Genomic DNA, 21,847 nt, shown 5'->3' on the forward strand with positions numbered 1-21,847 from the left:
GCCATGGCTCTCGGTATGGTATTGCAAAAATAAGCCAGTAGCCAAGACAGGCAAGTGAGAAGAGGTCGGATGAGCAAATCAAGGGTAGCGGAGCACCTCTGGTGGAGAGCACAGGGAGTACAGATGTCTGATGATGGGAAAGCACTGGGCAGGGCTGAGGAAGGAGGCGTCAGCACAGAGCCCTCAGGAAGGGAAGAGGTCAAGAGTGCAACGGCAAGGGCAGCCAGAAGTCAGACTGCACAGAACAGTAGCTGAGTCCTTTCAGACCCCTCTATACGCCACGTAAAAAGGCTGATAGAAGTACAACCCACGCAAGCGTTCTGGGGAACACTTGGAGGTTTACTGTGTATTTGTGTCATTATTATTAGTCTTTCCTCAAGAGGACATGGTCATTCCATCAAATGAGGCCAAGCGCTTGTGAACTGCCCAATTTTAGATGGCTCAGTAAGAGATTTACCTGCATGCTCTATCAATACAGCCTGATCCAGCTCTTCAGCTCCCAGACCAAGAGATGCTGTAATATGCTATCCCCCATCCCATCCCACCCCAAGAGCTTCCTGATCAATAACCTGCCAGATCGAGACATTGCTTATTTGAAGTAACCTCTGCTGCCATTACAGCAGCCTCTCATGGCTTGACCTTGGTGCTTGGGTGCCGCTGCCAGGATCGTCCTCAGCACCATAACCCAAGTAATCCCGGTGGGTGAGCAGCAGCGCCTGCTCTCCCACCGACCGAGAGCCTTCAAGGATGCTGGGCCTGCCTCGCTCTTCCATCGTGTCCACAGATGACAAATGAGCTTCAGACTCCTCCACACCTGTGCCAAGAATGTTCTGACGTCAATTTCATGGAATGCTGCACCCAAAAGTTCAATCAATCAAGAAAGGAAGGCATCAAACCCGCCCGGCTCACTAGCGCTCGCATGTTAAATCTAGACTCACTTTTAAATGCATCCATATGAGCACATTTGGGCTGATCTAATTTTGACTTATTTCCTCCCTGGAGTAGCACTCTCCAGATTCATTGACAACATGTTCCTCGGGCTTTCATCTCTCTAGATGCTAGAAAAATATGGAAATTCTTTCAAAACATAAGCCATATGCTCCTCGGCTGAACTTGGCACTGGTCTCCTTGGATCTCACTGAGCTCTGACTGTAGGCATGGACCTGCCGTCATCCCTGAGGTCAGAAAGGGACTTGAAAGGCACAGACAAGGGGAACTGGTGCCCCATCAACCAGGAGGCCACGAATCCTTCAGTGAGCCGAGTTTAGGAGAGTACATTTGGAACTGATTGAATGCAATTTTGTGCGTTTTAACACATTCAGAGACTTTATTACAATAAAAGACATGGTGAGAGAGCTATAAATGGAGTCAGCATGAAAGTGGTGGCTATAAATGTGTTCAGACAAGACTGTGTGTGCTCAGGGGAGGTATGGCCATAGAATTTAAATATATTCAGATGTAGGGTAGTCCTGCAGATGTGCCAAGAATAAAGTGACTTGCCAAATCGGTGAAGCAACTTTTGATACTATTCAAAACAAAATAATGCATTATTCCTCTTAAAGAGCAGTGTAGACTTGATATTTTGTTGCATACTGAATACTCAGTCAAGGGTAAATATTTTATCTATGTGACTATCTGTCCAGAAGTGGAAAGCTTATGTAGGAAAGAGGCGATTGGCACTTTATGGTTGTGCACTGTGTATTGCAAGACTAGCCCTCCACAAGATCCCAAAAGAACTGCCAGGAGACGTGTTGGGGGCTGGGCTGGTGATGTGTATTCTGATGCTAGTTGCTGCCCAGATTAGCACAATCTCAGGTATACCTGTCCTTGTGTTGTAAACCTCGCCTAAGAAATTATTCCTGTTTGACCAATAAAAAGCGGATACCTAGGCAGGGTCTGGGGTCGGGGGAAGGTAGGCGGGGTGAAGGTTCTTGGGCTTTGGGAAGGATCTTGGGAGAAGGAGAGAGGCATCAGAAGGGGCATGAAGAAAAAAGCCGCGATGGGTTAGCATGGAGAGGATCAGCATGGGTGGAGGGAAGCAGCCCAGAATTAGCAGGTATTTATGGAACTGTAGATGGGAGGAGCCCAGATAGAAATGATTAGAGCAGATGCCGTGCTATGGGGGCCTGGGAGGTGAGGGTAGTTCAGGAGGTGACATTGGCCATGTCCCAAGTGAGAGGAAGCTATTCTAAAATCTATCCGGTGTCTGGGTCTCTATTGATTGTGATGGTGAATTACCTAATACAAATGTGGTCATTGTTAGGCTAATAATAAACCAAAATTTATATTCACTGCAACAGACATGGTAGTTCATCTTCTTGAACACAAACCAGGCAGATGTCTTCCTGCCGAGCACGGTGTGTGGCTTCCGAATCTCACCGTGAGTGAGACTGGAAGTCGGGTGGACCTCTGTTGTTGCTGTGTTTGTTTGTTTGCCTGGGGTTTTGTGTTTTGTTTTGGTTGTTTGTTGTTTTTCGATAGGCTGGCCTTGAATTCTGGGTTCTCCCCCTTAGCCTACCTAATGCTGAGATGGCAGGCGTGTGCCACTGGGCCCAGCTCACCCCGGTGGCTTCTGTGTGGAGAACAGACTGTGCGGAAAGCAAGAAGAGCAGTGGGAAGCCTAGACTACAAGCCCCAGAAGTCCGGAGACATTGACAGCTGTAGTGACTTTCCTGAAAGACCTCAAGGAAAGGAACAGTTATTTTGCTTTTTGGCTTCTAGGATCCAGTGCCGGGTTGCTTGGGCGATATGGTGGTTGTTCTTTCTTTAGAGTGAGCAGAAAATGGAGAAACAACATTGAGGGAAGAACTGGGGTAAGCAGAGCCTCCAAGGTCAAGGCCCACGGAGAGCTACTTTCCTCCAACCAGGCCCCACCTCTTGCCTTCACCACCAATGCCCTTAGATTATGAATGCATCAACGGATTGACCCATCCATTAGACTGGAGCCCTAGGGACTGACTTGCCTCGTGAGGTACCATCACAGGTGCCCCCAAACGGTACTCACCTAACTTGCCAATGTTTCTGAACCAATTAGATTTAAAGTAAACTTAACAGAGGGGACAGGTGGCTCCAGCAAGGGGCAGTGGTGACAAGTGTAAGGTTCCGGGTGTGTTTCTCAGGCAGCGTAGGCAGAGTTTGCTGAGAACTGTTCTTGAACAAGCAAGAGAGCAAGGACAGTGCTAACAGCACCTGTGCTGCTTACAAGCATGGAAAATACACGTGGGGCGGTTTTTAGAGGTGGCAACCAAAGGTCCTGTTGTCAGGCTTGGAGAAGCCAGTTAGGAATCTGGCGGGGATGACGCAGGAGCAGGTGAAGATCATGGCTGGAGTTATAAGTCAGAGCGTGGACCAAGCTTGAGTGGAATTTTAAAGGCCTGAGCCTGGATGTGATTCCCAGTAGGTAGGAGGGGGCAGGGCTGAAAGGATGCACGCGGAAGCGCTCTAAGAATCAGGGGCCGGAGCAGCCAGAGTCAAGCCGTGTGGTCTGTATTTTCTGAACATAAAACTATTGGCGAGTTCTATTTCCCAGCGGTGCCCGGAAGTGAACTGAGGGCGTTGTGCTTACTCAGCAAGTTCCCCACCGCGGAGCTACACTCCCAACCTCCACGGTGATGCCATTTAATACCAGTAATCTCTTTGCATTTGCTTTGTTCATGGTGGATAAACCGGAAGCAGAGGAGAGTGCCTCCAACCAGGCATTCAGGCCGACTGCAGATGTGCAGAGCCAGACAGACGCCATTGCTGAGTACGACTGAGCAAGGGCTGGCGGCACCGCACGGTCATGTGTGTCACCGCAGTGGCTACTCGTCATGTGAGCTCCATCTCGACAAGAAGTAAGAGAGCAACTGTGAGACCGAGGCAATGGGGCTGGAGAGATCGCCCGGTGCCAGAGCACTGCCAGAGGATCCTGGTTCGATTCCCAGCACCTACGTGGCTGCTCCCAACCTTCTGTAACTCCACTTCTAGAGGATCTGGCACATTCTTCTGGACTCATGTCACCAGGCACACATGTGTACACATACATACATGCGGGCAAAACACCATACACATGAAGGAAAAAACCCAAACCCTGCAAGGTAACTAAACATTGACGTTGTGATGAGAAGTTCAGGTACCAAGATGGAGCAACTGGGCAGGGATGGAGAGAGGTCAAGGAGCAGAAAGCTCTGGGGTAGGAAGGGTACCTCACAAGGACTCGATTGGCAAGGCATACATGGAGTGAGAAGTCACAGGGAGCTGGTGGGAGGATGTGGCCCGGCAGTGCGTAAATGGCAACATTTAGGAGGGCAGTGGCTGGAACAGGCAAATGGCTCAAAGGTAAAAGTTGTAGGGACTTTGACATGGGAGCAGCAAGGCCGGTCTAGCGGTGGCACTGGGGAGAGACGTCACCAACCCAAAGGTCACAGGGCCCAGACTTTACAGATGAGAAAAAGAGGAAGAAAGTGCGTTAGCCGGCATCTGTGATGTCCTCCATGTCCTGCCTGCCGGTGCTCACACTCTCCTGCAGAGCACCGGGCCTGCGTGTAGAAGGCAGGAGCACAGCAGACTGATGCTATGTTGCACATAAGACGAGGCTATCACGGCTGTTGCAGCCTCTAGCTAGTTGTTCCCATGTTTTCTTTCTTTTTAATATTTTATTAATTTACTCATATTACATCTCAGTGGTTATCCCATCCCTTGCATCCTCCCATTCCTCCCTCCCTCCCATTTTCCCCTTATTCCCCTCCCCTATGACTGTGACTGAGGGGGACCTCCTCCCCCTGTATATGCTCATAGGGTATCAAGTCTCTTCTTGGTAGCCTGCTCTGCTTCCTCTGAGTGCCACCAGGCCTCCCTATCCAGGGGACGTGGTCAAATATGGGGCACCAGAGTAGGGTCTGACTTCCCATGTTTTCTTTAGGGGAAGACAGCTGCCACAGCTTACGCCGTGCTATGGAGAGGCCCTTAGGGTCAGGAACCGCAGTTCTTGATGATGGATTTGTGAGTGACCTTAGCAGCAGTCCCCAGCCCAAGTCAGCCTTCAGAGGACAGAACGCTAGCTCCCATCTCTGCTGCCATCGCTTGAGGCTCCCTGCGTAGACTGGCTTAGACCCTCCTGAAGTAGCCTATAGAGACTGGGGGGTTATACATGCTCCGTGTTATAACCTGTTACATTTGGAGCGGTTTGTCAGGCTGCAATGGATAAATAAGAGTGTTTGCCATTTATACAAACCCACAAAGCTAGCCAGCAGCCAATTTGAAGTGAGAGCACAGGGCTCCTAACTCTCACATTAGTGTTCTGTGAAAACACACTGTGTGCCAGAGTATCTGGGATTTCACTGGAGACAGTGACAGAGGTGGACTGGTGTCAGCCGCCAACTCCACACAATCTAAATCACCTGGGAAGAAAGCCTCAAGGAGGGCTTGTCTGGATAAGATGTTGGCTACGTCTGCGGGAGGCGGGGTTATCGTGGTTGTGTTAACTGATGTGGGAAGACCTGCCCCCTCTGGGCAGCACCGGTTCCTAGGCAGGCAATCCTAAACTGTGTAAGTGTAGAAGTGGGCTGAGTGTACAATGACATGCATCCATTCCTTCTCTGCTCTTGACAGTGAACGTGACCAGATGCTTCAAGGTTCTGCCCTCTGTCTTCTCTGCTGTGGTTGTGAACGAAGACAAACCCTTCCTTGCCTGCTTTCTGTCAGGGTGTTGTATCCCAGCAAAGGGAAAAAAGTAAAACTAAGAACTAAGACTCCATCCCCCACAGAAAACCCTTTTCCCTTAGGGATATCCATTCATGGCCTGGCTGAACCTCAGGGTAAGCCAAGGTGAGGCAGCGCTGACACTTTATTAAGAGACATGTATTTATAACATAGTTCTTAAGCACAAGGGTTAATAGAAACAGGCCAAGGATAAGGCATGCCCAAGTGTGTATGGACTTCTCAAGGAGAGTTACACTTCTCTCTCTCTCTCTCTCTCTCTCTCTCTCTCTCTCTCTCTCTCACATTCCTTCCTTCCTTCCTTTGTTTTTAAATTTATTTATTTTTAAGTTTATTGTGTATTTTGCTTGTGTGTGTGTGTGTGTGTGTGTGTGTGTGTGTGTCCGTGCGCGCACGCATGCACGAGAGTGTGCCTGGTGCTCTTGGAGGTAAGAAGAGGATGCCAGATCCCCTGGGGCTGGCATTACAGACTGTTGTGATAGCTCTGTGATTCCTACAAAACTTCCCTCTGTCCCCTCCCCCCCCCCCCCCATTTCAACATTGCTCCAAGTCTACTGCTTAGAACAAGGTTAACAATTTTTTTCTGTAAACAAAGAGTTATGTAAGGTGGGTTTGGGGTATTTGTGATCTTGTTTGGATTTAGGAGTGAAAGCGGAGTGAAGGCTATACACGCATTATTTAGGCTGGAAGTAAGTATAGTTTATTTATCGACAATTGGAAAATAGGCGCTGTCTCTGTGGCAATTTGGGCTTTATCAATGGTACCTGAAGTTCCCTGCCTTCCTCAGCAGAGAGGGCAGGTCAGAGCTGGGGTGAAGGGCTTATGGCAACCCACACGGTTTCCTCGCCATGTCACCATAATCTTCCAGTCTTTCATCTTCCTCATTTGGGCTTCACATCTGTGATTCAGAAAGTATTGCCAGCACCCAGGAAATGGCTCGTGGATCATGACTTTGCTTTTTCATGGGCAAAGAAAAGAAAATCCTGTGTTGTGCTTCCTCCAGGGATACAGAGGGAAACTCAGCACCACAAATATCTCCTGTGTCCCCACTGGATGGTCACAGGCAAGTGTTTCTAAGGATTCTACGGCTTTGGGGTTCTGGAAGGGTTGGTTTTAATGAAAATATGTGCAATTGCTTATTGGTAAAACCAGAAAAGCTTTTCTACTTGGCTTTTACCCACTGGGAGGAAATGGGTTCATGTACCCTGGTATTCTTCATGCCTTTAAAATTCTTCAGTTACGTCTGACCTTCCTGAGCGGTTAATCAATGATGGGAACCTATGTCTGCATTTCTGCCTGTGACCTCTAAATGCAGTCCTCAGAGAAGGGCAGCTTGCCAAAGAGGCACTTTGTGGCTTCTGTTTCTGTGTCGTGGCATCCACAATCTGTATGGAGAGATCGTTATGTCAGAGAAAGGTCTTTAGTTTCTGTGACCCTTTGACTTGCTATTTGGATCTCAGGTTTTAAAATACCGTATTTGTTGGACTATAAGATGCACCCGACCATAAGACACACCCAGTTTTTAGAGCAGTAAAACAAGAAAAACAGTAAAAACAGCAATCGGACCATAAGGTACACCCTAATTTCACACACACACACACACACACACACACACACACACACACACACACACACTTTTGGGACGAGGAGGTGCATATTATGGTCTGAAAAATGCTGTTAAAAATGCAGTTAAACCACATTTGTTTTTCCTGCCTTTAAAATATAACTAGAGTCAAATTGCCTTTAAAATGCTTATCTTGTTTCCACAGAGAAGGGCGGCTCTCAGCCCCCGTCGGAGAAGCTTCTTTTAGAAGCGGATGGTGGTGGACGTGAAGGCCCACAGCTGGTCCTAGAGGCGAGCGCAGGCGACTGTGGAGTGCTTAAGCCTAAGCGGGAAGAAATCTACACCGCACAGGCCAAGGCTAAAGGAACGGTGTTGATGAGGGGGGGATGGAAAGATGGGGAGCCAGAGGCTGGAGAGGACTTCGGAGAAACAGTGCCCTCGGGACCCAAACGGCCTTTGTACTCGTGGATCCACTTTCATGAGCTAGAGCAAAGCAATGAGCATGGGTGGGGGAGGGGTGCCCCCAGCTGATGGTTGCTGGGGGAGCAAGCGGCACCCTTCTTCAGGGAGGTGGCCCCTGGTAGGTAGCCAACAGGTGACTCTACACTCCTGTGTGTGCAGGAAGCACTAACTGGGCCCTGTGGTTGTGACGGTTCCCCACACTCTCAGGCGTTTGGAGAGTTGGTCCCCAGCTGGTGGGACTTTGGGCTACTTTGGGTGGTGAGGCGGTGCCGGACGAAATATGGCGCTGAGGGCGGCCTTCTTTGCTTTGTGCCTGTGGTTGGGGAAGCTCTCAGCTTACAGCTCCTGCAACTGTGCCTGCCTGCTGCCACGCCTCCCCATCACTGGACTCGTAGCAGTGATGGAGTCAGGAAAGAGGAGCTGTAGGGCAAAGGGCTCTGGACCTAGGAATCGACCTGCTGTGCCTAGTTACAAGTTGGGGCGGCTATGAAGAAATTCGGTCTCAGGGAAAATATGATGATGGTTTTAGAGTGCAGCCGCTGAGGCCTCTGGGCCAGCACACATGCTCCCTCGGAGACCTGAGGGTGCGTTCTCTCAGCCATCACAGAGACCATTGCTCTGATGCAGGCGCAGAGGATGCTGGTCTCCTGGGCTAGGGCGGCGGCAGGCTGACCTTTGACCTGTGTGGTTATTCTGACTCCGTTTGCCAACAGATGTGGCATGGAATATGACGGAAGGACAAGAGGTACAAATGCATCCGCGTGTTTCTGTTGTATCAGAAATATGGGCTGTTATTTACTGAGGCACCGAAGACAGAATATTTAATCTCATTTGCCAACCAAATATACAGGCCTGGCTTCAAGGAAGATAGCGAACCTTCCTTGACACAAATTTGAAAATCATCCGTGCACACGCACTGTTTAGAGACATGGGGCCTATCTTAGTTTTTAAAAAGTGTGTATGTGGGTGTGCCTCTATGTGGTGTATGTATGCACAGGTGTGAGTGTGGGCGCCCACGGAGTCCAGAAGAGGATGTCAGATCCCCTGGGTCTGGAGTTAGAGATGACTCAGGTCCTCCACGCTCTCCCCACCCCTGGGCCTTCTTTCCAGCCCTGGCCTGGTTCACCTGTGTGTGTCACAGAGAAGGGTTTTGGGTAATGCCTGACATGGGGAAGACTTCGTGAAAGATGGCGGGAGAAGCCCTCAGTGGGGTCTGGGGTGGGGCACAGAGGAGCAGGAGCCCGAATAAAAACCGTTTCTGGAACAGTAAATGCCCATGATCTAACCTACTAACCTATTGGATGAGAGTTCTACTAATACCTCAATGAGTGAATTGCCTCTAAATAATTGAGAAGAACACACAGCCTATAAACACGGCTGACTTTTTTTTTTCCTGAGTCCTAAACCTACTGCGCTGCTCACTGTGTGTCCCTGGGCTCATTTCTTAGCTTCCCTTTGCTTCTGCATCCTCCTTTCCATAAGAGGAATTGCAGAATTCTCACTGGCACTGAGTGAAGAATTGCCAGCTGTGGCTGAGAAGAGACCCAGTCAGCGGTGCACAGGCAGACCACGCCCCCTGTCTCGCTATTAGTGGGAGAAACTATGGTGGAAGGCTTCACTGCTGGTGCTGTCAGGCTCCACTGCTGACAGACCCCGCCTGTTCTGCCTGGTACATACACACACACACACACACACACACACACACACACACACACGCTGCCCTCCCAAACCATGGGATTGCAGGTGTGTTTCACAAAACCCTGGTGCCTAAGCCTTTGTGAATTACCTCAAAGGGTTGAAAGATAACAGTTCTTCCCCAAAACTGAACGTGCAAATACACATGCACACATATATACATGCACATGCAAACCCATGTCACACTTGGGGGTTGCATACCCCCATGTGACACTTATGTGTACACAAAGCAAGAGCATGTACATGCATACACATGTCCCATATACACATATATACCTACACACACATGGACATACATATACACACAAGGATATACTCACACAACCACACACTTATACACATATGCACATGTGTGTATATACACAATCATAATGCACATATACACATGCACACATGTTTACATGCAGACATGTATACACACAAAAGCATGCATAAAGCATACATTTGTATACATACACAGGACACCTGATGGTTGGTAAATATACTTGGTGACCGCCTCTGTGTTTCCCGGCACCCGTAGGTGGCAGTCCGATCAAGTGGTACTATACAAGTCATAAGTCTACGAAGACACGAAGTACACAGACACGGACTTTTCAAAAAAGAAAGACACATTTTGAAAGTGCACCAAACTCAGTATAGTTCCCATCTTTTCATCTAACCTATCATTAAACAAATTCAAACACACATGTACAAGCTGTAGTGCTCTCTGCATTTCTCTGTATTTTTAAAGGTGCAGTATAGGGGCTGGAGAGATGGCTCAGTAGTTAAGAGCACCATCTGCTCCTCCAGAGGTCGTGAGTTCTGTTCCCAGCAACCACATGGTGGCTCACAACCATCTATAATGAGATTTGGTGCCCTCTTCTGGCCTGTAGGTATAAAGCAGTCATATACAATAAATAAATAAATCTTAAAAAAAAAAAAAAAGATAAGGTGAAGTTCCTCCATGATGCTGTAAAGGAGCCTCTGTTCCTTAGACTGTTTTTGTTCAGTGAGGTGGCAGTTGGTCTTGCACGCCTCTGGGGTTTGTGTTTTGCTCTGCCAGTCCCCTCTAGCACTACTAGAAATACTCAGATATTCTGTCAAAGCATCCAAATCACAGACCCTCCTCCTCTCTTTTTCCAAATAACAATACCACTTTTGCCCTCTGACCTCCACCCATGCCCTTTGGAATTCCCTCCCCCACCCCTGACACACACACACACACACACACACAACAAGACTCCGGGGGCTAAGGACGTGGATCAGTGCTTCCGAGCACTGATGGCTCTTCCAGAGGAGCTGGGTTTAGTTCCGGTGTCCACATGATGGCTCCCTACTGTCTACTGTCTGTGACTCCAGTTTTAAGGGGTCTTACATCCTCTTCCGGCCTCCGAAGGTGCCAGGCATGCACGAGGTACAGACCGTGCAGGCAAATACCCATACCACAGACATAAAAATATCTCTAAAAACAAACACCTATGATTCTACTTAGTGCAAAGAGAAATACGTAGACAGATGGTCTTAAATCTATGCTTGTTACGCTCTCCTGGCAAAGGGGAGGCCATGATCACAGAGGTGGTTTTCCCAGCAGAGGCTGGTCCTTTGTAGCTGGGTGTGCTGACCACATGTAAAGTTTGGAAACGGCAGCTGCACAATTTGTGACAGTTTGCACCTGATGCACAAGAAAAAGCTGCTCCTATTAATATAGGATTTTACAGTCACTTAAAACAATTATTATATGTGATTTAATGCTAGAGCTCAAAAGACGTGCATAAATTTACAGTTGTGTTTATACACAGATGATACAGATTGTAGAAACAGGTTCTCTATTGTGTAGTGCATCTACACCTTACCTCACATTAAAATCTTTCTTTTGTTCTTTCCCTGTCCCCTTCCTTCCTTCCTTCCTTCTCCCCTCCTTCCCTCCTTCCCTCCCTCCCTTCCTCCCTCCCTCCCTTCTTTTGAGACAGAGTGTCACTATATATGGCTAACCTAAAATTTGAAATGAGGGCCAGGCTGGCCTTGAACCCCCAGGAACGTCCTGCCTCTGTCTCCTAAGTGCAGCGCTACACCCAGGTCTAAACTGATCGTGTTTACTCTTATCCCAGAGCCCTGTCTTTGTACGGAGCCAGAGACACCCCCCTACAGATGAAATCTAAGACTCGTCTCCCCATTACTATATTCAGAAGTATAAACATAACTTCTTCTTATTTACTTTTTAAAGTGTAATTCATTTTAAGTTTCCGTACAGTAGCTTTCAGATTTCACCCAAAACTGACATCACCACAGCCTGGTTCCTTGTCACCATCAGTCCTAAGCATCAGCTCAGTGCCAGCCTGTACCCACGGCAGTGAGCCAAGGAAGAACTGGACTCTATGAAAATGAGTTTACATGGCAGCACCTTTAGGTGTTTAGGTTCACAGTTATTTTAATGTGTGCTGATTCATAAGCTGTAAATGCAATGCAAGTCAAAGTATTTATTTGAGATATAGACGTGACACTAGGTGGCGCTACTTGGCAATGTGATATCATACAACTGTATGAATTGTATCCTGGTGTTACGGTGTTCTGTGAGGCAGGGTCTCTCTTTGTAGCGCTACTGATCGAAACTCACAGTGCCCAACAGTCTGCTCTCGAATGTGAGCCCTTCTCCTGCCCTTGTGTCTGGTTGGCATTGCCGGTGTGAGCCACCACATTCGGTCAGACAGTGGCTGTCGTATGTTGCCATATCCCACCATTATTCTGAAGGTACACAAAGAAAATTCAGTATTTATGATGTTAAAGTCATAAGCTCTTAGCTTAAAAAAAAAACAGGAGTCATCAGAAGACTGTAAGTAGAAAACCCACCTGTAGCTCTGTGTTGCAGTAGCTTTCGAACTTAATTTCTCTGTGGTGCAGGAGATGAGGCAGGAGCCTCTCGGTGAGGCAAGCCTGGATCCCACGCCACCCTCCGCTCCACGGTGCACATCACAGTCAGACTCATAATCTCACTGAGGTGTAGTGAGTTGTGTTTTTTCTCAATTTTGACTCTTCTTCTGCCCCCGGGCACAATTCTTTTTATATTATTGTTTTAGTTAGCACGCAAATTATATATGAAGTTGTGTTTTGTTTGTGTTCACCTACAACCTCTTCTGCTCTTCTGTCCTTCCTCTCCTCCCCTCTCTTACTGGCCACCTTCCCCCCACCCTGGGACAACGCTTCTTCCTCTTTTATGCCATAGCTATAGATTCAGATACAGATTTTACAAGAAAAATGGGCAATATTTTGTCTTTCCTTCTCCGTTACCCTTTCTTATCACATTTCTTTCTATTCACTTAGGCCCTGCCCTTTGTAGCCCCTTCCTCCTTCTCTCAGTCATACGTACAGATTCTTCCTATATGAAAAACTGGGCTATCTCTCTTTCCATGTCTGGTTTATTTCACTTAACATGATGGTTTTCAGTTCCATTCATTTCCCCTGAAAAAAAAAATCACATATTTCATTCACAATCACAGCTGAATAACACTCCGCTGTGTATAAATGCCACAGTCCACTGTGTGTAAATGCCACACCCCACTGTGCATAAATGCCACATTATTTTACCCATCATTTATTGATGGTTTCTTTCTAACTTGTGAATAATTCAGCAATAAACACGCACACACAGTATCTCCACGCTCTGCTGACTGAGCTTCCTCTTCCTGTGGAGAGGCTTATCAGGTGATTCTGGTTTTAGTTCGTTGAGAAACCTCCACACCTTTGAGAAACCACTGTGAACCAGTCTGTACTCTCTTCAGCACTAATAAAGGCCCCTCTTTCCCCACAGCCCTGCCAGCGTCTGCTATTTTCTGCTGATGTGGGTGAGATGAAATCTCAAGATAGTTATAATCTTCTTCTTCTTCTTCTTCTCCTCCTCCTCCTCCTCCTCCTCTTCCTCTTCCTCCTCCTCTTCCTCCTCTCCCTCCTCCTTCTTCTTTCTCTTTTCTTCTGGCTTTCCAAGACAGGCTTTCTTTGAGTACCACTGGAGGTCCTGGAACTTACTCTGTAGACAAGGCTGGCCTTGAACCCAGAGATCTGCCTGCTTCTGTCTCCTGAGTTCAGGGATTAAAAGCCAGTGGCACCATGCCTGGCTGAACACTTTTGATGTATTTATTGAACAATCTGGCTGCTCCATAATCCAGAAACAACCCTTGTTAATGTAGCAAGCAACGTGCCAAATTCAGCGTCCCTGCCTCTATCCCATGCTCCTCTCTGCAGTGGTTGCTGCCCTGAGCCCTGCACCCATGAGAAGTGATAGATCACAGGGTGCACTTCCTCCCAACTCCAGCTTCTGCAGGCTCAGCACCCCGAAATTAGGTAGGGGAAAGTATTTATGCCACGCAAATCAGCTGATACTTCAAATTGGGGTCTCTCTTCCTGGTAGCCACTTGCTCTGAGTTTCCCTGCACTCTGAGGATGGTGGGCACCGCCTTTGCCTTCACAGGCTCTTTCCCATCTTAGTGTCTTCGCGCCTCCATCTTAGCCATTGCTATTTGTTAGCATTCTTCAGGAGTCAGTCCCTGTCTCTCCTTTCACTTTCAAATGCTAGCTAGCTTCAAAAACAGTCCTACTAATTCCCTTGTGTTTAAACACTAACATTATAGGAAACACCACATTCACATCACCGTCTCTTTCCCACAGACTCCTTCACCACTCAGCGCAGACCTGTCCTGTAAGGGTCTAACATCAAACCAAAACCACGAATTTGAAATTGTGTCTCACAGACAGACGGCTCAAATGCCTGAGCAGAGCAGAGCTGCAGACTTGACTGCACAAGGCTCAATCTTTCCTCTTCTCCGTCCCACTGCTCTCTGGTTCAGTGAGAGAACACCACATACTGCTCGGGTTGAAGCCGGAACCCGGAGAATCATCTGTGGTTCTCCTCAACTCTCATCTGTTAACAGATCTTGCCAACTTTAACTCCCAACACTCTCTCTCCCTCCTTCCCTCTGTCTGTCTCTGTCTGTCTGTCTGTCTGTCTGTCTGTCTGTCTGTCTGTCTCTCTCTCTGTCTGTCTCTCTCTGTCTCTCTCTCTTTCCCTCTGCCTGCACCTCAGCATCAGCCTCCCAGAGTACTTGGATTACATTCATACACCACCACATCTGGCGGTCAAATAAGCATACTCTTTCCATTGATGTTTATTTGATACCTTTGTTTATTTCTTGGTGGAATCAACGAATGTCCATAAATTAGGATTTTCCTAGTAGCAATAAGTAGTGAAAAAGCATTCAAATTATCTTAGCCTGGGACTGGGGAGGTGGCTCAGTCAGTAAAGTACTTGCTGCACAAGTGTGAGAACTCCGGGTTTGGAGTCCCCGGCACCCACATGGGAGCTGAGCACAGAGGCAACGCCTGCAATTCCCCTCTGTGGGCAGAGAGAGAGGAGACCAGGACTGAAGAAGACACTCAATATCAACACCCGTGTTCACATGTATACACATGTGAATATATACATAACACACACACACACACACACACACACACACACACACACACACACACACACACTTCTTAGCCTGAGACACAATGTAAAGTGCTAAATAAATGATAACTTTATTTATTGTTATTTATTTCTCAGCTTAATTTAGTTTGACTTTAGCATTTCAGAGGGCCTGAATGAAGACCTGAGGCCTGAAGGAGGCAGCATCAAAGCTCATAATGTTGTCTGCACCTTGATTTCACACACACAGGCCGACCTAGCTAAGCAGACCTGCAAGGCTGAGAGGCATTGATGCATTTGTGGTGATCTGCCCAGGGCAGGACAGAAGAACAAGTAAACTGCGCGGACCCTGGATTTCCTGAGCAAACCCACAGGGGACGGCACATTTGAATTCAGCAGTCTGAGTGGTCAGAGCTTGCTCCTGAGGCTTTGGTCAGATGCTTCTAATTTCAGTCCCAACTTTGAATCAGGGAGTTCTGCATTGCATTAAAAATGCAGCTGCTTGTTCAGAGCAGCAGGAGCTTGTTCAGTGCAGAATAGGGAAGTGCAGGGAGAAGGAAGTTCAGGGCTGGGGAAGTACAGGGCCAGGGAAGGGCAGGGAGAAGGAAGTGCAGGGAGAAGGAAGTGCAGGGCCAGGGAAGGGCAGGGAGAAGGAAGTGCAGGGCCAGGGAAGGGCAGGGAGAAGGAAGTACAGTGACAGGGAAGTGCAGGGCCAGGGAAGGGCAGGGCCAGGGAAGGGCAGGGACAGAGGTGCTTGTGTTTTACAAAAAGAAAGGAAAAAGAGGGCAGCTGGACAGAGAGTGTCAGCTTGCTGTACAGAGAGGAGCACAGCCAAGTCCATTGAAGTCTAAGTAACAGGAAGCTAGCATCACATTAAAGCCTTTGCCTTAAAGGAAAGATAGATGTTTATTCAACTATGCATGAGCAGTGGCTGTGATGCCCTTAACCAAAAGTACTTATCTACCATTGTGACGTGAAGGATGTCTGCCCAGGGGCCTCCAGACGGTTATTACATCCTGCTAAATCTTCAGGCTGTACCCTCTCTGTTCTCCTGATCTTCCATAAGGATTAGGACAGAACTTTCTGGAACTGGCTGCATCACTTTTGCAACTTCCACCCAAACATCCCTTTCCTAGAGAGGCAGTGGTGCAGAGTGATGCTTTCCGCTCAGAGTTGGTTCCCAGGACCCTTGCTCTCATAATTACTTTAATCTGTGATATAAAAGAGTAAGAGACTAATTCTTTTTTTACATATACATTTATATTATTGCACATATATATGATAAACTACATACAGCAAGAAGAACCATGGAATAATCAGGAATTATATAAATGTTACATTCATAGTGTTTTGGTTATTAAAAAAGGATTAATTTAAAAATAACAAAAATTGAAATTCTGGTTGCTCCATAGGATGCTATTCTTCCCATCCAAAAAAAAAAAAATTACTCATCATTAATAAATGTGTTTATACTGTAACTAGGAAGAGGCCTAGCTTCGCTAGAGGGAGCCCCGGAGCCACCATGAAAGAATAAATCACACCCTATCTCCAAGATGTTCTCTCTCTCTCTCTCTCTCTCTCTCTCTCTCTCTCTCTCTCTCTCTCTCTCTTTCTCAGGCAGGTTGGGATTACAGGCGTGAGCCACAAATCCACCCATTCAAGAATATTCAACGCAGGATTTTCAGTAACCGTGAAGTTAGAAAACTTCAATGACTGGCAAATGAAAACTGGTTATAGTAGCTGAAATAAACACAATGGGCCATACCACTGAGGCAGCACCTGGGACTCAGGTAGAAAATTTGTCAGGATAAATTGATAAATGAAAATGTGCTGTGTACAAACAGATCACGTGTGTCAAGGAGGGAGGGTGTGCAGGATATCAGACAGCTATAGATCTTAACACTCCGAGGTCCATGGGTTAAAGGCTTGCAGGTAGCCACCTGCAAGCTTTAGTTTACTGAAGATGTACCCCAAAGGGGCCGTGAAATTCAGGTCTCTTTTTCCTCTCAGTTCTACTCTGCCACCCACTCCTGCTAGGCCATTTTGCCTTATCTCAGCCTCCAAACAACAGGGCCGATTGGCCATGGCCTGGCTCCTGCAAAGCTGTGAGCTAAAACAGGTGTTTCACCTTGTAACACCTCCACCGATGTGTTTCTGTAGGGATGGCCAGCTGACCAACAGCCTGTTGAACACTGATTTCTCCCAAGGAAGAAGCCTAGAAAGTGGATTAAAGTTGGATTTTGTTGTTTCTGAATGTTTGGTTCCAATTACTGGGATTACAGGCTTATACCGTCATGCCTGGCTTCTCTAGCATCTTTTAGCGTATGCTGTCTGCAGCTTTCTGCAGCAGGAACAACTGACCTGCCATGGCACTCTCTGTCCACCTAGAAGCAAAGGTCAGAAATCAGCCCGAAATACTTTTTGAAGAGTCGGTTCTTAAATTTGAGTCCTTTTGCATAAAATCCCCTCGAGACAAAATTAAACCCCTCCTTAAAAAAAAAAAATCTCAAGGAGTAGCTCAGGGGCACAGGCACAGGCCTGATGCCCCACAAGGGGTTCAGGCCTCAGTAATTTGTCCCCAACCCTGGAACGGAATTGTTCCTGGCACTTTCAGAGGCTGGACTTGGTGTCGAGCAGCAAAGAAGAAAATACAAATAAATATATGGAGGCTCCTGGGTGGCACAGGAGCCAGAGAGTGACACCTGTGGGGACACAGGAGCCAGAGAGTGATATCTGTGGGTCACTCTGCCCTGATTTCCCATGTATCATGGCTCTTTATTTTCTTGTTCTTTATTTTCAACAGTCTGGAGGCTGGAAGTCTATACCCAAAGTGCCCGGGGCACAGACCTGTGCTGGGAGGAACCAGTTCTGGATTGCAGGTGGCTACCTTCTTGCCGGGCTCTCCCGTGGCCAGGAGTCAGCGTGAGCAGGAGTGCCCATGTCTTCTTCATGCCGTGGTAGGGACTGGACCCAGGGCTCGTTTGTGCCCCGTGGGCACTCCACCCTCTGAGCTCCACCCCAGCCTGTTATCTCCTAGTGCCATCGGACTTTTCGGTTTCCCTCTTCCCCAACATAGTTTTTATTAATTATTTGGGAATTTCTTACACTGTACCCTGGTTACACTTGCTTCCTAGTCCTCCCAGGCCTACCATCTCACCCTTGTGCCCCCCCCCCCCCAAAAAAGAAAAAAAAAACCTCAGCCAAGTCCAATTAGTGTTGCCCGTATACTCACTGGAGCATCGTCAAATTCCCAGTGGCTGCCCCTTAGAGATGACTACGTTTACCCCCACCTCCCTCAGAAGCCGTGACTGTGAAGAGCTACACTTCAGTATCCTCATCACAGGTTTAAAGGCCCCTTTTCAGGAGTTTCGTGTCTGGACTGTTTATTTTGGCAGGGGGCTGGGGGAAGGAGAGGTTGCCACAGAAACCTTCAAAATCCTTCATTCTCAGTTGTGAGTCTGCGGTCTACTACAAAGGAGCTTCTGTCGGGCTCAGGGGTGTACACACCTGATTACAGCACCAGGGGTGGGTGGGGGTGGGGGGAGCAGAGGCAGGTGGATCGCTGCAGGTTCGAGGCCAGCCTGGTCTCCAGAGCGAGGCCGGGACAGCCAGTGCTACACAGAGAAACCAAATCAAACAAAGGAAGCTCCTCTGCTGATCGCAGCAGGGAGGATGGACATGTCACCATGGTCTCTGACTGGCAGCATGGATGACGGATGACGGACTTCAGTGTGGATTCTGAGGCAGCTCCGACCACCGACATCAACATGGCCTCCGGCGGTAGCACTGACCACGGAAGTCTTTCAAGGGGGGCAGCTCAGAAGATGAATCATTCTTCATCTTAGATACCTTGTTGTTGCTTAGAGTCAGGGTGGTCATGTGGTTGGGCCGTGCGTGCGTGCTCGTGTGCCTGCATGAGTGAGTGCGTTCGTGGGTGCGTGTGTGCATGTGTGTGTGCATGCATGCGTGTGTGTATACTATGTGCACCTGTGGGTAGAGGAGAACGTCTAGCGCCCTGCTCTATCACTCCCACCTTATTTCTTTGAGCCAAGGTCTTTCCCTGGATCTGAAGTTCTCCAGTTTTTTTGTTTGTTTGCTTGTTTTTGTTTTTGTTTTTGTTTTCCACAAGGCTAATATCCAGCAAGCTCCAGTGGCCTTCTTATCTCCATCGTTCTGAGTGATGGGGTCACAAGTATATTCATAGCCATGACCAGCTTGTGCTGTGCGTGCCGGGATCCACACTCTGGCCCTCGCAGTCCCAAAGCAAGCACTCAGCACTTGCTGGTCCATTGTTCCAAACTAAGAGAGTTTTCCATGTTATCGAATGGCTCGGCTGGTAAGGTGTGTGGAGTTGCCCAGACATGGGCTCTTGAGTTATGGTCCCTGGCACCCGTGTAAATCTGGGCGTAGCGTTGCATCTGACCCCAGTGCTGGGTCAGAGGTCATGACAGGGGCATCCCTGAAGCCCCTTATCCAGCCAGCCTAGCCAAGGAGATGAGTTTGGGTTGAGTAATGTAGCACGTGTTGAGTAAGACTTCTGGCCTTCAGACGTGTGCACACACTGACATCCACACGCAAGTAAGTAATTCCCAGACACACAGTCAAATATGCACACACTAAAACTCAAGTGCCTTTGCCTGCTGTGCCATCCCACATTCTGTTCGTTACTTTTATGTATTTTTATTGCTTTGTTTTCAGTAGGTTTTGTTGGTTACTGCATCTTATTGCTGTCTTTTGTCTTGTTCACATCTGCTCCCAAGCCTGGGGAATAGCACATGACCGTAATCCCAACACTTGAGGGTCAGGAAGTGAAGGCCATCTTTGACTACACAGTGAATTTGAGTTTAAGGCCAGCCTTTGCTACCCAAGACCTCCCAAGTCCACCCTTGTGCCCCTCAAAAGAAACACACACAGACACACAGACACACAGACAGACAGACACACAGAAACACACACACACAGACACAGACAGACACACAGACACACACACAGACAGACACACACACACATACACACACACACACACACACAGAGACACACACACACAGACACACAGACAGACAGACACACAGAAACATACACACACAGACACAGACAGACACACAGACACACACACAGACAGACACACACAGACAGACACACACACAGACAGACACACACACACATACACACACACACACACACACACACACACACACACACACACACACACACGGAACTAAGCATTGTAATATGTTAGAGTGTTTTTATGTTTTATTTTTATTGTTTGGTATATTGAGTATGTGCGTGTTCCGCAGAGGCCAGGCGTATGGGTGTCACATCCCCTGGAGCTGGAGTTGCGTGTGGTTCTCAGCGGCCTCATGTGGCTGCAGAACCCAGACTGGTCCTCAGGATCTGTATAGTCTCGAACCACTGAGCCATCTCCTGTGTTAGACTGGGCTTATTGTCGAAGAACTGGTTATCATCCCTCTCCTTAGTATTTTAACTTAAAATTGCATTTACTTATGTGTTGTTTGTGTGGAGGGGTGGGGCACCGGAGTGGGAGACAGAAGACAGTCTGTGGAGTCTCAACTCTCCTTCCATCGTGTGGGGCCCGGGGACTGATCTCAGATCATCGGGCTTGGCAGCAGATGCCTTTACCTACTGAGTCATCTCACCAGATTCTGTTTGTTACTTTTAAGTATTTTTGTTCTTTTCCTTCAGAAGATTTTACTGATTACTTCAGATTTGCTGGTCTTTTTCTATTCAAGAATGTGATTTGATACTTGCTCCACTTGTTGAAATTTTTTTTTGAGATACTATGTTTTCATTTCTAAACCCTTAGTTTGGTTCATTTCCTTGTTGTTTAATCTTTAGTTTCTGTTATAATTAGGATGTTGCATGTTCTCAGGACTCACTGAAGGCTTGGCCTCAGGCTGCTGGCAACTCCTAAGAGACAGTTAGACCATGGCTGTGCTAACTTCATCAGTGAGCCTACTGACTAGATCTTAGTTCAATGGGCTCACCAGGGGCTGGCTAACTGGGCAGGGGCTGAGAGGGGGTGACTTGAAGGTCTGCTGTGGCACCATCCTCTTTCTCTCACACTTGTCTTTTCTCAGTGGAGCCAATTAGCCATGGACGGAAGCCTCTGGAAGCATGGGTCAGGATAAATGTGACATCTTCTAAGCTGTCTTCCTCAGGCTGTAGCTCAGTTTTCTGTCTGCTTGACACATTTGGGAAGGGCGAGTCTCCACTGAGAGGCCTCTACAGAACTGGCCTGTAGGCGAGTCTTGATTGATGATGGGTGGGAAAGGGCCCAGCGCATTGCAGGTGGTGCCAATCCTGGGCTGGTGGTCCTGGGTTCTGTAAGAAGCAGGCTGAGCAAGCCATGGGGAGCAAGCCAGTAAGCAGCGCCCTCCACGGCCTCTGCCTCCGCTCCTGCCTCCAGGTTCCTGCCTTGAGTTCCAGCCTGGCTTCCGCTGATGACTGCCTGTAATGTGAAGTGTAAGGCAAATAAACCCCTTTTCCTCCAAGTTGCTTTTGGTCATGGTGTTTATCACAGCCATGGGAAGCGAATTAGGACACAAGCCTTTTGTCACAGCTGTATAATATAGAGAGAGCCAGAACAATTTATTTCTTCATCATATCCTTTGCCGTCTTTCTTTTCAATGTGTGGACGTAGATGACCCACATTATCATGGTTGTCTGCTAGTTAGAGTCTGTCTGTCTGCCCTTCTGAGCCTGTGCTAACGTCTGTGTTTGGCTTTGAGGTAGACTCTCCTTGGCGTGTTCAGCCATTTCTGACAGGACACTGAGTGCTGTGGCCTTTACTTTATTGAATGTGGATTTTACTTGTTATTGTTCATCATTCCCGTCAGCTGTTAAGGTCTTTCCAGACCAATTTGCTCTTTTTGAGGCCTTTTAAAAAGCATGAGAGTGGATAGAGCACATCCTTCACTCTGGCAATATTTGAGCTTTCCTAGTCAAGTGCGACTCTTGTCGGTCCTCCACCA

At 47.9% G+C, this 21,847-nt stretch overlaps 1 long non-coding RNA gene across 1 annotated transcript; it reads right to left on the bottom strand.

Annotated features, from left to right (window-relative positions):
* Nucleotides 1-6,411: 6,411 nt before the first annotated feature.
* Nucleotides 6,412-7,664, bottom strand: LOC311586722. Its single transcript, XR_014775634.1, has 3 exons — nt 7,439-7,664; nt 6,902-7,082; nt 6,412-6,652 (listed from the first exon to the last, which is right to left on the bottom strand). It is a non-coding gene; the product is annotated as an uncharacterized lncRNA (long non-coding RNA).
* Nucleotides 7,665-21,847: the final 14,183 nt, after the last annotated feature.

Source organism: Acomys minous (genome assembly GCF_964271855.1).
Source record: "Acomys minous genome assembly, chromosome: 2".
Lineage (NCBI taxonomy): Eukaryota > Metazoa > Chordata > Mammalia > Rodentia > Muridae > Acomys > Acomys minous.